General features: G+C 37.4%; 1 long non-coding RNA gene across 1 annotated transcript in view; it reads right to left on the bottom strand.

Moving 5' to 3' along the window:
- Positions 1-10205, bottom strand: part of LOC131493074 (uncharacterized) — a 52931-nt gene extending 42726 nt beyond the window's left edge. Inside the window, exon 1 of the long non-coding RNA XR_009252448.1 lies at positions 10147-10205. This is a non-coding gene — a long non-coding RNA (uncharacterized LOC131493074). The remainder of the gene's footprint in view (positions 1-10146) is intronic.
- Between the last annotated feature and the right edge of the window lie 2872 nt (positions 10206-13077).

Below are 13077 nucleotides of genomic sequence, written 5' to 3'. Positions count from 1 at the left end.
GCGCCAGACTCAAAGGCCTGTGGGTGGAGGCTAAGGAGCTAAACTCTAAATCCAAAAGGCAGAACCCAATCTGGAAATATTCATGGCTAAGGAGATAAAAACCATTGAACTCAACAATCAAAAACCCAGAAAGGCCATGGATGAGGAATAGGGAAAAACCTAAGTGAACAGAATCTTACTAAAACTACAACCCAACCTAAGCTCAACTCCTAAGTGGCTAAAGTTACCATCATAGCACCTTATTTGCTAGCAGTGGCAAAGAAATCACTTTCCCGTGGAAAATAATATTACTGCAGGTTCTACAATTCTCTTACACACGTATCTGACATATAATTAAAAATTAGATAAAATGTGGTGGAACTTATAAATGAAGATTATAAGTAAACAATAGAAATAATTACCACAGTTCTCCAAGGCTCTTGCAGCCAAACCCAGCAGGGTTACACCTCTGGCCCATTACTGCCCAATGAGAGGTTCTACTGAACAAGTTTTGCTTGCTGATTTACCATCACCATGACTGAAACTTTCTCAGAACTTTGCTGCAGCCTAAGGCTCTTCCTACTTAATCATATCACTTTGCTCAGTCTTCTATACAGGGATACCATAGACTAGGGGGCTTTAACAGCAGGAATTTCTATCTTTGCTTCCTTCCTTCTTTCCTTCCTTCCCACTTTCCCTCCTCCCTCCCTCTCTCTCTCTTTCTTCTTCTTCCTTTTTTTTTTTTTTTTTGAGAGAGAGAGAACACAAGGGTGGAGGGAGGGAGAGAGAGAGATAGAGAATCTTAACCAGGCTCCATGCTGAGCATGGAGCCTGACACAGGGCTTGATTCCACAACCCTGGGATCATGATCTCAGCAGAAATAAAGAGTTGGATGCTCAACTGACTGAGCCACCCAGGCACCCACAGAAATTTACTTATTATAGTTCTGGAATCTGAGAAGTTGAAGATCAAGGTGCCAGCCAATTTGGTGCCCAGAGGAGGCCCTCTTCCTGTCTTACAGATGGATGCTTTCTCCATATATCCTCACATGATGAAGGAAGCTCTGGTGTCTTCTTATAAGGACATTAATCCTATCACAGAGACCACATGCTCATGACCCCTTCTAAACCTAATTACCTCCCAAAGGACCCACCTCCAAATACTACTACATTGAGAGATAGGGCTTGAACATATGAATTTTTCAGCAGTAACCTTTCTTTCCCCATCTCCCTTCAGGAGAGTTAGAGTCTTACTGCCATCTTAAACCATTCCCTGTTTACTTCTGCTTCTTCCACAAGTGTCTCCCCCAACAAATACCTTGCACATCGAATTCCATCCTGGCATCTGTTTCTCAGAGGATCCAAAGGACATAGATAGTGCAATAAATATCTAAATAAACTATCACTATGCTTAATTTGGAGGCCAGTATAAAGGGGCCAGGAATGCAGAGCTCATTTTAATATTTGTTTTAGAAAATGTCAAATTATAAGTAAATCTGTTTTTTTTTTTTTAAAAGACCGCTAAGCTGCTGGTAGTCCTTATCTATTTCTGATTTTCAAAGCCATTACTTCCCTCCAAGGCTTAGAAATCTGAACTTCTTAAGCAGTAAATGTGAGGACCAAATCTTCACAAATGAGTTGTTGAAGGTGAGTGTAGTGTAAGGCCTTGTTATGCCCAGAATCCGTGATCCCCAAAGACCACCAGGGAGCCGTGTCCAATGCAAAGGCAGAGAGCCTTTATTCGAGCTACCTCGAGCTCAATGACGCAGCAGTGAGATACCGGAGGGAGAGAGGGAGAGAGAGGGAGAGAGAGGGAGAGAGAGGGAGGGAGGGAGGGAGAGGGAGAGAGGGAGAGAGGGAGAGAGGGAGAGAGGGAGAGAGGGAGAGAGGGAGAGGGAGAGGGAGAGGGAGAGGGAGAGGGAGAGGGAGAGGGAGAGGGAGAGGGAGAGGGAGAGGGAGAGGGAGAGGGAGAGAGAGAGTTTCAAGAGCACAAAGGTTTTATAGGGATCATGGCCTTAGCCGATTGGCTGGGGAAGGGTCGTGGCCTCAGCCGATTGGCTGGGGAAGGATAGAACAATGGCTGCCAAGGTGTGGTCCCAGATCAGCAATTATCAGCTCACCTGGAACTTATTAAAAATGCAAATGTTGGGCCTGGTGGTCACAGACCCACTGAATCAGAAACTGTGGGGGTGGGGCTCAGCAATCTGTGTTTGAACAAGGCTTCCAGGAGATTCTGATGCACCTGAAGTTTAAGAACCACTGTGTCTGAGGGTCTCTAACATGTTTGGGCTCAGTGTATACAGAACGTTTCTCACTGGTCACCTATTAACCATTGGCTGTCAGCCTTGCTGTGCTATATAAATACCTAGCACCAAACACCATCCCCAGAGACTCTGATTTAATTGGTTTGGGGAGGGGTAAAATGCTCCCAGGTCATTCTAAGCCTGGACAGGGTTGAGGGCTCCTGCCTCTGGCCCCTACCTGAGAGAAGCCCTCCCTCTTCTAGTCACACTTTCCATGCCTCTCACACTCCCCTTCCTCCCACCTTAGACTTTGGAAGAATGCATCAATCGGTAGTCTGCTTTCTTAGAAAACGTAAGTTACTCAAGGGGAGGAGGCGTGGTCTGAGGTTTGAGTGGGAACTTCTTTCTGAGGCCATGTCGGGGACATAGTTACTAGTTGGCTGGCCTAGGTCTGCTCTTTCTGCCTGACAGTTGTTCTTTTTCTTTTAAGAGGTATCCATTTCAAAAACTACTATCTCAAATAAACACTTGCCAGCCACACAACTAAAAAAACCCAAAAACAACAACAATAACAATAACAAAAAACACCCAAGTCCTCACTGAGTTTCCTTTGTTTTAGGGTCTTGGTTAATCTTGAAAACTGAACATTTGGATCACTTGTTTTCTTTTGTTTCTCTCTCTCTTCTGAAGCTTAAATTACCACTCTTACGTTCTAAATTCACCAATGAAGAATGAACTCTTGAAACCCTAGGCCCCCACCCTCCACCCCAATAAAATCACAACCACTGGCCCGTTCTCTCTCTCTCTCTCTACCTGCAACTTCATTGTGTGGCCCCAGGGGTTCTATGCAATTTTCAGGTTCTGTAATTAATATATTTTTATTTTTTTCAAAGTTTTATGATGGTTGGTGCTGAAGGACATCTTGCAATCAAAATAAGAACCATGAAAGCTGGTCCAACCACAGCATTGGTTATTGATAGGCTGAGACTGACCCAAAGCAATGAGCAATGTAGTGAGCAGTCTACTCACATCATATTTGCCAGAATCCAATTCCCACTACAATAAAATTGAATAGCTCTAAGGTGCCTGACTGAAATTTTCTTGGAGCTTAATTCCACAATGTTGACTTTCTTCTGCCATCCGCTGATAGGGATATGCCACCACTTACTTAGTCTACCAGCCTACAATCCAATGGTTGCTACTGTATAGAATCACATAAATTGAATTTTCAGAGACCCAGCCTTGGTGTCGAGGGATGACATGGAAACAGAGATGCAGACACACCAGTCATCCATAATTATAGAATTTGTACAACTACTCTAGAATTCCCAATCTACTAGTTCTTCCCCATTATACTCTACCAACTATGGGTATATGTAAATAATAGTCAATTTGGTGAGTAAGATAATACATGGGTTTAGAATATCAACCCAGACACGAATTAGAAATGTATATTAAGTTTTACTTAAAATTTCCAGAATATTTGCTACCAAGAGGCTCACACAAAGCAGAAAGAAATCTTTAACTTCAAAGGCAGATCCCCACATAGTTCCTTCCTGTATTGGAAATGTGCTTCAGGCCCAGAAAAGATGAGATTTGTAAGTCAGGTTCATGGAGTTCCTCAGACAGCAGAAGGCATTTAAAGAGAAGTGTAGGCTTATAAAACATTCTCTTCAGCGCCATGCCTCATAGTTCCTTCATCCTATTTAATAAAGATAATATGTATCCAGAGAGATCCTATTAAGGGCATTTCCCACATAAGTCTCTTCTTCCTAGATAATATCATTGGTCAATTTACCTGAAGGTCCAGATGACAAGGAGATTAGACTTGGTCACCTGCCTTCTATTTGTCCCCCTTACCTGTCACCTCTCTAAGACAATGAATAGATCAAGATTAACTGGCCTAACCCCATTCTCCTAGTGAGTAAAATATGTAAAAATGGGGTCTGGGAAGTAAATTCAAAGGAAATGGCTAATAGGAAATGAGGACTAGATCTTGAAGAGATATTAAAGACAAAAGACTGGGAATTCAATGCCATTCAGAGGCAGTGTGGTTTATTCACAAGAGATGACATCTAGACTTCACACTTAGGTGGTAATAATGATCGTTCTTGTTCTTCTTTTTTTCCTTCTTTTTCTTCTCCCTTTTCTTCTCCTCTTCCTTCATCTCCTTCCCTTCCTCCTCTTCTTCCTCCTCCTCCCCTCCTCCACCTCACCTGTCTTCTCCTTCTCCCTCTTCTCCTACTCCATTGCTGCCTTCTTTTTCTTCTTCTTCTTCTTCTTCTTCTTCTTCTTCTTCTTTTTCTTCTTCTTCCTTCTTCATCTTGTTTTTAATCTCCTCCTTCTCCTATTCCTTCTTCTTCTTTTTCTTTAATCTCTCTGGGCTTGAGCTTCCTCAACAGTAAAATAGTGATGATATTTCTCCACAGGAATACTGAGGCTCTAATTGAGGCAAATTATGTGACAGTGCCTAATACTTTGTAGGAGCACATTAAGTGTTATAATTTGTCTTATTTTTCTTTAAAAAAAGCAGGAGATAATTTTTGGCTGTAGTTTCTCTTTTTAGTGTACATACTACAGGCATCCAAAGTATTTGCCATCTCTTCTTGTATGCTTTACCAGTTCTCTAAGTACATTTTATATTCCTTTGGGGAGAGTGTAGTTGGTCTTACTGACTACAGAAGTTTACAGACTAAAGAGGTCAGATGTCAACTCTACTGCAGACTATTTCTATAAAACTAAGTTAGATTTATATGGTGTTTTTAACTAACGCTGCCTCTCTAAAAACTAGGACAGCATTAGGAAAATCATAATTTATGAATTAGGGGTCAGGGAAAAGTCCAAATAATTAATTGACTTCTTTTTAGCCCTCAACCCTTTGGTACAGATGATAGCAATACTTGTGAGACTTGATAGCATATATAGAGCCATACCTAAGAAAGCTCTTCTCTCAGGCTATAAAACTTTCCTACTAAATAACATAGACTCTTCTTGAATGAAATAAAAAAGGAACCTCACTTGCTATCACTGATGGACATAAGTCAGATACTAATGTCGCTCTGTGCATTATGGCAAGGTCTCCAACCTGACAACTGTCCTTATGCCATAGGGAAAAATAAAAGGCAGTGCATGAGGTGCATATCAAATTGCTGCTATTTTCCAGAGACATATATCCTAGGCTGAGTCACTTTGAAAAGCAAGTAGTTGGTCTCTAAGAATGTGCATTTTTATGTGCATGCATATCTGCTTTTAATCTTATAACACTGCTCATCTAATTAAATTTTGTATCAGGGTAATAGAGATGTCCTCATGAAGATAAAAAAAACAAAACAAAACCTAACAATGTATACTGCATCTGTCTCACTTGAGGTTTCTGAGAATTCCAGCACAATGTTGTGATTCACTTTATGTCTACAAAAAGTTTTTTTTAATGTTTATTTATTTTTGAGAAAGAAAGCATGAGTGGTGGAGATGCAGAGAGATTGGGGGACAGAGGATCCAAAGCAGGCTCCGTGCTGACAGCAGAGAACCCGATATGGGCTTGAGCCCACAAATTGTGAGATCATGACCTGAGCTGAAATTTATATTGGAATCAGTCTTGCCACTAGTAATTTTGCACTGACCTCAAGCTATATTGGACTTGAAGTTATTTCCTTGCCTGGTTATATTTTAAATATTTTAAAAGTTAAAATTATTTCCGGGATGCCTGCGTGGCTCATTTGGTTAAGTGTGTTAACTGTTGATCTCAGTTCAGGTCACGATCTCACGATTTGTGGGGTCAAGCCCCACATCAGGCTCTCTGCTGACAGCATGGAGACTTCTTGGGATTCTGTCTCTCTCTCTCTCTTTCTCTCTCTCTCTCTCTCTCTCTCTCTCTGACCCTCCCTATCTCTCTCACTGTCTCAAAACAAATGAACTTTAAAAATGAAAATTATTTCATGGTAGGAATCTTACAAAGAATAGAATGTTATAATTTTTTTTTTTTTTGTCAGAGTCCTTGTATATTCTACTCACTTCAAAGTATTGGTCTCCCATGGGGCGCCTGGGTGGCTCAGTCGGTTGAGTGTCCGACTTTGGCTCAGGTCATGATCTTGCGGTCTGTGAGTTCGAGCCCCGCGTCAGGCTCTGTGCTGTCAGCTCAAAGCCTGGAGCCTGCTTCAGATTCTGTGTCTCCCTCTCTCTCTGCCCCTCCCCCGCTCATGCTCTGTCTCTCTCTCTCTCTCTCTCTGTCAAAAATAAATAAAACATTAAAAAAAATTAAAAAAAAAAAAGTATTGGTCTCCCAGTAAATGATGCTCTTCTGATGAGTGTAGCATTAGAGTATTGATTAACCGTGGTAACTGAGTGTCATGATGAAGAAACCATGTTCTTTTGAAGAAATGAGACTATAATATACTAACAACTTGGGCCTTTGGTTGGACCCCCATGCTTTTGTTTTATTTTATTTTAAAAGATAGCAGTCTTTATTTTTAAAGCAGTTTTTGTATTTACAGAAAATTGAACAAACAGTGCAAAGAATTCCCATATACTCCTTCTCTCCCCTCTCAGGCTTTGCCTTATTAATATCTTGCATTATTGAAGTACATTTGTTACAAATGGTGAACCAATCATGATACACTATTAGCTGAAGTCCAGAATGTCCATAGGATTCATTTTTTTGTGTTGTCCAGTTCTATGGGTTTGACAAATGCATAATATCTACCAGTACAGTAGTATACAAAATAGTTTCACTGATCTAAAAATTCTCTGTGTGCCAACTGTTCATTTCTATTCTCCTTAAAACCTTTTATAACTACGGATCTCTTTACCGTCTCTAGTTTTACCTCTTCCTGAATGTTATGTAGTTGGAATGACAAAATATGTATCATTTTTACTATTTGTTATTAAGCAATATGCATTTAAGTTTCTTCCCTGTTTTTTATAGCTTTAATAGATTTATTTTTATTGCTAAATAATATTCTATTATAGGAATGCAACACAGTTTGTTTATCCATTTCCCCTTTTGAAGGACATCTTGATTTCTTACAGTTTTTGGAAACTGTGAATAAAACTGCTGTAAAGACTCATGGGCAGGTATTTGTGTGGATAAAATTTTCAACTCATTTAGAGAAAAACCTAGGAGCATAATTGATGGATTATACTGTAAGCCTATCTTTCACTCTATAAGTGACTGCCAAACTATCATCCAAATGCTTTTTCCATTTTGCATCCCCAACATCAGGGGGTGAGAGTTTTTGCTACTCTACATCCTTGTCAGCATTTTGCATTATCAGATTTTTTTTTTGATTTAGCCATTTAAGATAGTTTATAATGGTATCTCCTTGTTTTTTTTTTTTAATTTGCAATTCCCTAGTGACATATGATGTTGAACATCTTTTAATATTCTTATTTGCCATCTGTATACATTCTTTGGTGACATGCCTGTTCAGATCCTATGCTCATTTTTTAAAAAATTGAATTGTTTTCTTATTGCTCAATTTTAAGATTTCTTTGTGTATTTCAGATACAAGTTTGTTATCACATATATGTTTTGCCAATATTTTCTCTCACTCTCTGGCTTGTCTTTCACTCTCTAAACCATGTGGGTTTGTTTGCAATTTAGAAGTTCTAATTTTATTGAAGTGTAACTTATCAATTATTTTATTCATTGATTATGTTTTAGGTGTTATACCTAAAAAGCCACTGCCAAACTTAAGGTTACCTAGATTTTTTTCCTAAAAATAATGCTTTTTTTTGTTTTACACTTAGCTCTATGATCCATTTTGAGTTAATTTTTGGGAAGGGTGTAAGGCCTGTATCTAGATTCATTTTCTTTGCATGAGGATGAAAAGTTGTTCCAGCACTATTTCTTAAATAGACCGTACTTCCTCCATTGAATTGTCTTTGCTTCTTTGGCAAAGATTGGTTGACTATATTTGTGGGTTTATTTCTGGGCTTTCTATTCTGTTTCATTGTTCTATTTTTTTCTATTTTTTTTAATTTTTCACATTATCTTGATTACTATAGATTTATAGTAAACCTTAAAATCAGGTAGAGTCAATTTTCTAACTTTGTTCTTCTTCCATGTTACATTAACAATTTGAGGTCTTTTGTCTTTTTCACATGAACTTTAGAATTAGTTTGACAATAGTGACAAATTATTTGGTGGAATTTTGAGTAAAATTGCACTGTATTTATAGATCTTGGAAAAAGCTAACAGCTTGAAAATTGTGAACTTTCTTATCTATGAACATGGAATATTTCTCCATTTATTTAGTTCTTTGATTTCTTTCATCAGAGTTTTGTACTTTTCCTTATATAGATCTTGTACATATTTTGTTATATTTATACTTGAGTATTTCAGTTTGAGGCAGGGATGCTAATGTAAGTGGTAAAGTGCTTTTAATTTCAGATCCCATTTGTTTATTGCTGGAATATGGGACATTGATGGACTTTTATACATTAACTTTGTATCCTGCAGCATTACTATAATTGCAAAGTAGTTCCTGGAGCTTTTTGTCTTTTTTTTTCAGATTTTCTACATAGACAACCATGTCATATGTGAAAGTGGATCATTTTATTTATTCCTTTTCAAATTGTATGCTCTTCTTTTCTCTTTCTTTCTTTCTTTCTTTCTTCCTTTCTTTCTTTCTTTTCTATCTCTTTCTCTCTCTCTTTTGTCATATTGCTTTAGCTAGGATATCCAGTACAATGTTAAAAAAGAGTGTGAGAGGGTACATCATTGCCTTATTCCTAATCTAAGGTGAAAGTATTTAGTTTCTCACCACTAGGTATGTTATTAGTTGTAGATTTTTTTGTAAGTGTGCTTTATAAATTTAAAGAAGTTCCCCTCTATGTCTAGTTTGCTAAGAGTTATTATGAATTGGTGTTTGATTTTGTCAAATGTTTTTTCTGCATTTAACAATATGATCCTATGATTTTTTTTCTGTAATCTATTGATATTATGGATTGTATTCATTGATTTCCATATGTTGAACAAGACTTGTATACTTGAGACAAATCCCACTTGGCCATGGTGTATAATTATTTTTATACATTGTATTTGATATGCTATAATTTCATTAAGTATTTTTACACTATATTCATGAGAGATATTAGATATTAGATATTAGATTTTCTAGTAGATTTTAGGGTAATATGGGCCTCATAGAATGGGTTAGAAAGTATTCCTTCTGCTTCTACTCTCTATAGGAGATTATGGAGAATTGGTTGCATTTTTTTTCCTAAATGTTTTAAAGAATTCACCAGTGAACCAGTCTGGGCCTAGTACTTTCTGTTTTTGAAGCTCATTAGTTATTGATTAATGTGGTCCTGTTCAAATTGTCTATTTCTCTTTGTGTGAGTTTTGATAGATTGTATTTTTCATGAAATTGGTCCATTTTGTCTAGCTTAGCAAATTTAAGGGCATAGTGTTTTTCATAATATCCTTTTATTATCTTATCTAAGATAAGTAATGGTGAATCCTCTTCTGCTATGATAATTTGTCTTATTTTTCTTTCTTGGTTAGATGCTCATTTTATCTTCTGGCTTTTTTTTTTTTTAAGCACAGTTATGTACTTTTCCCCATTCTTGAGAGAAAGGACAGTCATACATGTTGTGGAAGAGCATTGATTTTGCCTTTGTTAGTGAACATTGTGAACAATAAATGGGAAAGAACCTTATTATTGTTATCAAACCCAAGTATGCACTGTATAAAAGTGAGAATACTATTAGCTCCCAGGTTATAGATGAGTCTACTCTGTACCCAAAACAACAAATGTGTTGTTATGCCCTTTCTTTTAAATTCCAACAACTACCCAAATTGGAGATTAAGCTTATTTTATAGAGAAAACTCATACTCAGATAATATTATCAATTGAAAATCAAATGATATTTCTTAAATTACAAAGGAAAAAGAGTAACAAGGCAAGATTCTGAATCCATACCTTTCAGACCTCAAAAGTATCCTCTTTCAACCCTTCTTTGTTTCTTGAGATGATTCAACTTCTACTGTCCTGAGCTCTGAATACTGAGGAGGAAAAAAAGTAAAATGATCCCTGTCTTTTAGCATAATATAAAACAGATGACATATTTTATATTGTGAAAAATATTGTTACTTACCTACCTATTAAATTGTTTTAATCTTTATGGCTACTCCAAAGGCAAAAAAATTGGTGAAAAAAAATCAGTAAATTGTGAATACACTTACAAAGCTTATTTGAAAGTATAAATCATTATTACTAAAGCTGACATATGTTATAAAGAAATCAATAAACAAATACGTTTGATATATTTGATAAAATATATTATTGATATGTCTAGAATCCTTTCTAGATATGTGCTATTTCATGTCATTAGTGAAGCTAGTGATTATAAATTAGTCACAGAGAGGGGGGCCAGGTGTCTCAAGGTCATTGATTTTACTGATATGTTGATTATTATTATTATTACTATTACTATTATTATTTTGGTTTATGACAGCTACAGAATTAGTGACTATTAGGTACATCCTTTTAAATCACTCCTAGATACACAGTCCATTCAGTAGATATAGGTTTGGGGTGTCTTTTTACCAAAAATCTCTTAGATAAATTTGAAGAAAGGACAAATTAAAGGCCACAGAATACATTTTTAGCACAAAAAGTATGGCTTCAAAAATATTTCTGATAATAAAAAATTATTATGATTATTTTTCATACATGTCTATCTTTGCAAAAATTAACAGTGGCTTACCTAAGTTCTTTATCAATTTTATTAATTTCCCTCCTATAGATGTATGGGAAATAGGGGAATCAAAGGCCTTAGGCCTAAGGTCTAAGACAATATCAAGTATCGAATAAATATTTTATTCAAAGCCATTCTCCAGGACCATACTTGTCAAAAAAACTCCCAAGAGAAGGTTAACAGAAATTGGCAGTATATGTTGGGAGAAAGGCAGAGAGAACCAGAACAAAGAGAGCAGGAAGAAATGGGAATTAAAAATGAACAAACAAGACAGCCTCAGAAGGTGTGCCTCCTTCCTCGAGGAGTCAAATCTCCCATCTGATTCTTGTTAGGCTTTCCTTGTATGAGATATGAGCAAGTTGGGTGGGGGGAAGGTTCATGAGGGAGCATGAGCAAACTGTGACTAAATGTTTCAGGGAGGGGACAGATTCTTGAATGAGGTATCGTAGACCTCTACATCATTTACCACTTAGACTTCTTCTCTATTTGAATTTTCAGCCATGATAAAAAGTTTGCAATTTCTGTAGTGTCACAGGAAAATCCCCCATGGCATTTTGTAATTCCCAATTTCCATAGCTGATTTCAACAGTCTGTCAAACTTCTGACAGCTGTAGCTTTTCTCTTCCGGAACACTGGAAAGACACTGTGTTAGAATATTATTTTGATAAATTAATGGGCCTTATAAGAATTCTGAAAGGCAAGAGACCAAATTTCTCTGCAGCTACACATATGGGGCTGATGGTTAAAGCTTAGGATCCCAGGTTTAGGATCTTTGGGAACAAATAAGTCTCAGTGTCAGATTGATGTAACCATTCTTAAGTAGAAAAAACTTACAAATCCCCATACTTGAGGGTCCACCTTAGAATAGTAAAATACGAATCTCTGAGATAAGACCTAGATATGCACATGCGTGCATGCACACACACACAGATGTATTTATAAAATATTTGATCTTAATATATAAAATCATATATGGTTTTAATATATAAGCAAGGTTTAAAACAATTATTCCAAGACATTAAAGAGAAGAAGATATCAGGTTTTTTAATGTTTATTTATTTATTTTTGAAAGAGAAAGAGAGATTGTAAGCAGGGGCGGGGCATAAGGAGGAAGAGAGACAGAGAGAGAGAGAGAGAGAGAGAGAGAGAGAGAGAGAATCAAAGCAGCCTCTGCGCTGTCAGCGCAGAGCTGGAAGTGGGTCTCAAACTCACAGGTTGTGAGATCATGACCTGAGCCGAAACCAAGAGTCAGAAGCTCAACTGACTGAGCCACCCAGGCTTCCAAGGGTATCAGTGTGATAGGAGATGAAGGAGACTGGGAGCTGAGCCCAAGGTTTATCAACTAAAGATTTTTTGTCTACTATCAGGCACCATTAGGACTCTTAGCAGGGATCCACATATTGGTGCTTGGGATGATCCATTGAGAAATTGGGTTTGGAGGTACAAGGCATCTCCAAAGAAGAAAAGGGTCAGACATTGAAACCAGTTTCCAGACTGAGTAGAATCTGCATTCCCAATGCTGTCCCACCTACACTTGTCATTATTCTACTATACTCTAGGACAAGGATTAACAAACTACCATCTGCAAGCCTAATTTGGCCTACTGCTTTTTTTTGCATGGTCAACAGGCCAAAAACAATCTTTGCTTTTTTAATGTTAAAAAAAAGCTCAAAGAAAGAATATATTTTTTTGACATAGGAAAATTCAGTTTCTATAGATGAAGTTTTATTGAATCACAGCCATGGTCATTTGTTTGCATATTGTCTGTGGCTATTTTCACACTATGAGGCAAAGTGCTACAGAGACTGCAAGGCTCATAAAATCTAAAATATGTACAATTTAGACTTTCTACTAGGTTCCTAGCACTGCTGTAACAAATTATCACAAACTTGGTGGCCTGAACAACAGAAATCTATCTTCTCCCTGTCCTAGAGGCTAAAAGTCCAAACTCAAGGTTTCATCAGAGGTATGCTACTTCCAGAGGCTCTAAGATTCCATTCTCTGCCTCTTTCAACTTCTGGTGGTTCCAGGTATTCCTTGGCTTGTGGATGCATCACTCCATTCTCTGCCTTGGTTTTCACGTGGCCTGTGCCCTGGGTATTCTCCACCTGTAAAACATGCACTTGTCACTAGATTTGGAGAATAACCCAGAA

This window comes from Neofelis nebulosa, chromosome 2 (assembly GCF_028018385.1).
Source record: "Neofelis nebulosa isolate mNeoNeb1 chromosome 2, mNeoNeb1.pri, whole genome shotgun sequence".
Taxonomy (NCBI): domain Eukaryota; kingdom Metazoa; phylum Chordata; class Mammalia; order Carnivora; family Felidae; genus Neofelis; species Neofelis nebulosa.
This window is presented reverse-complemented; position numbering and strand designations above follow the sequence as displayed.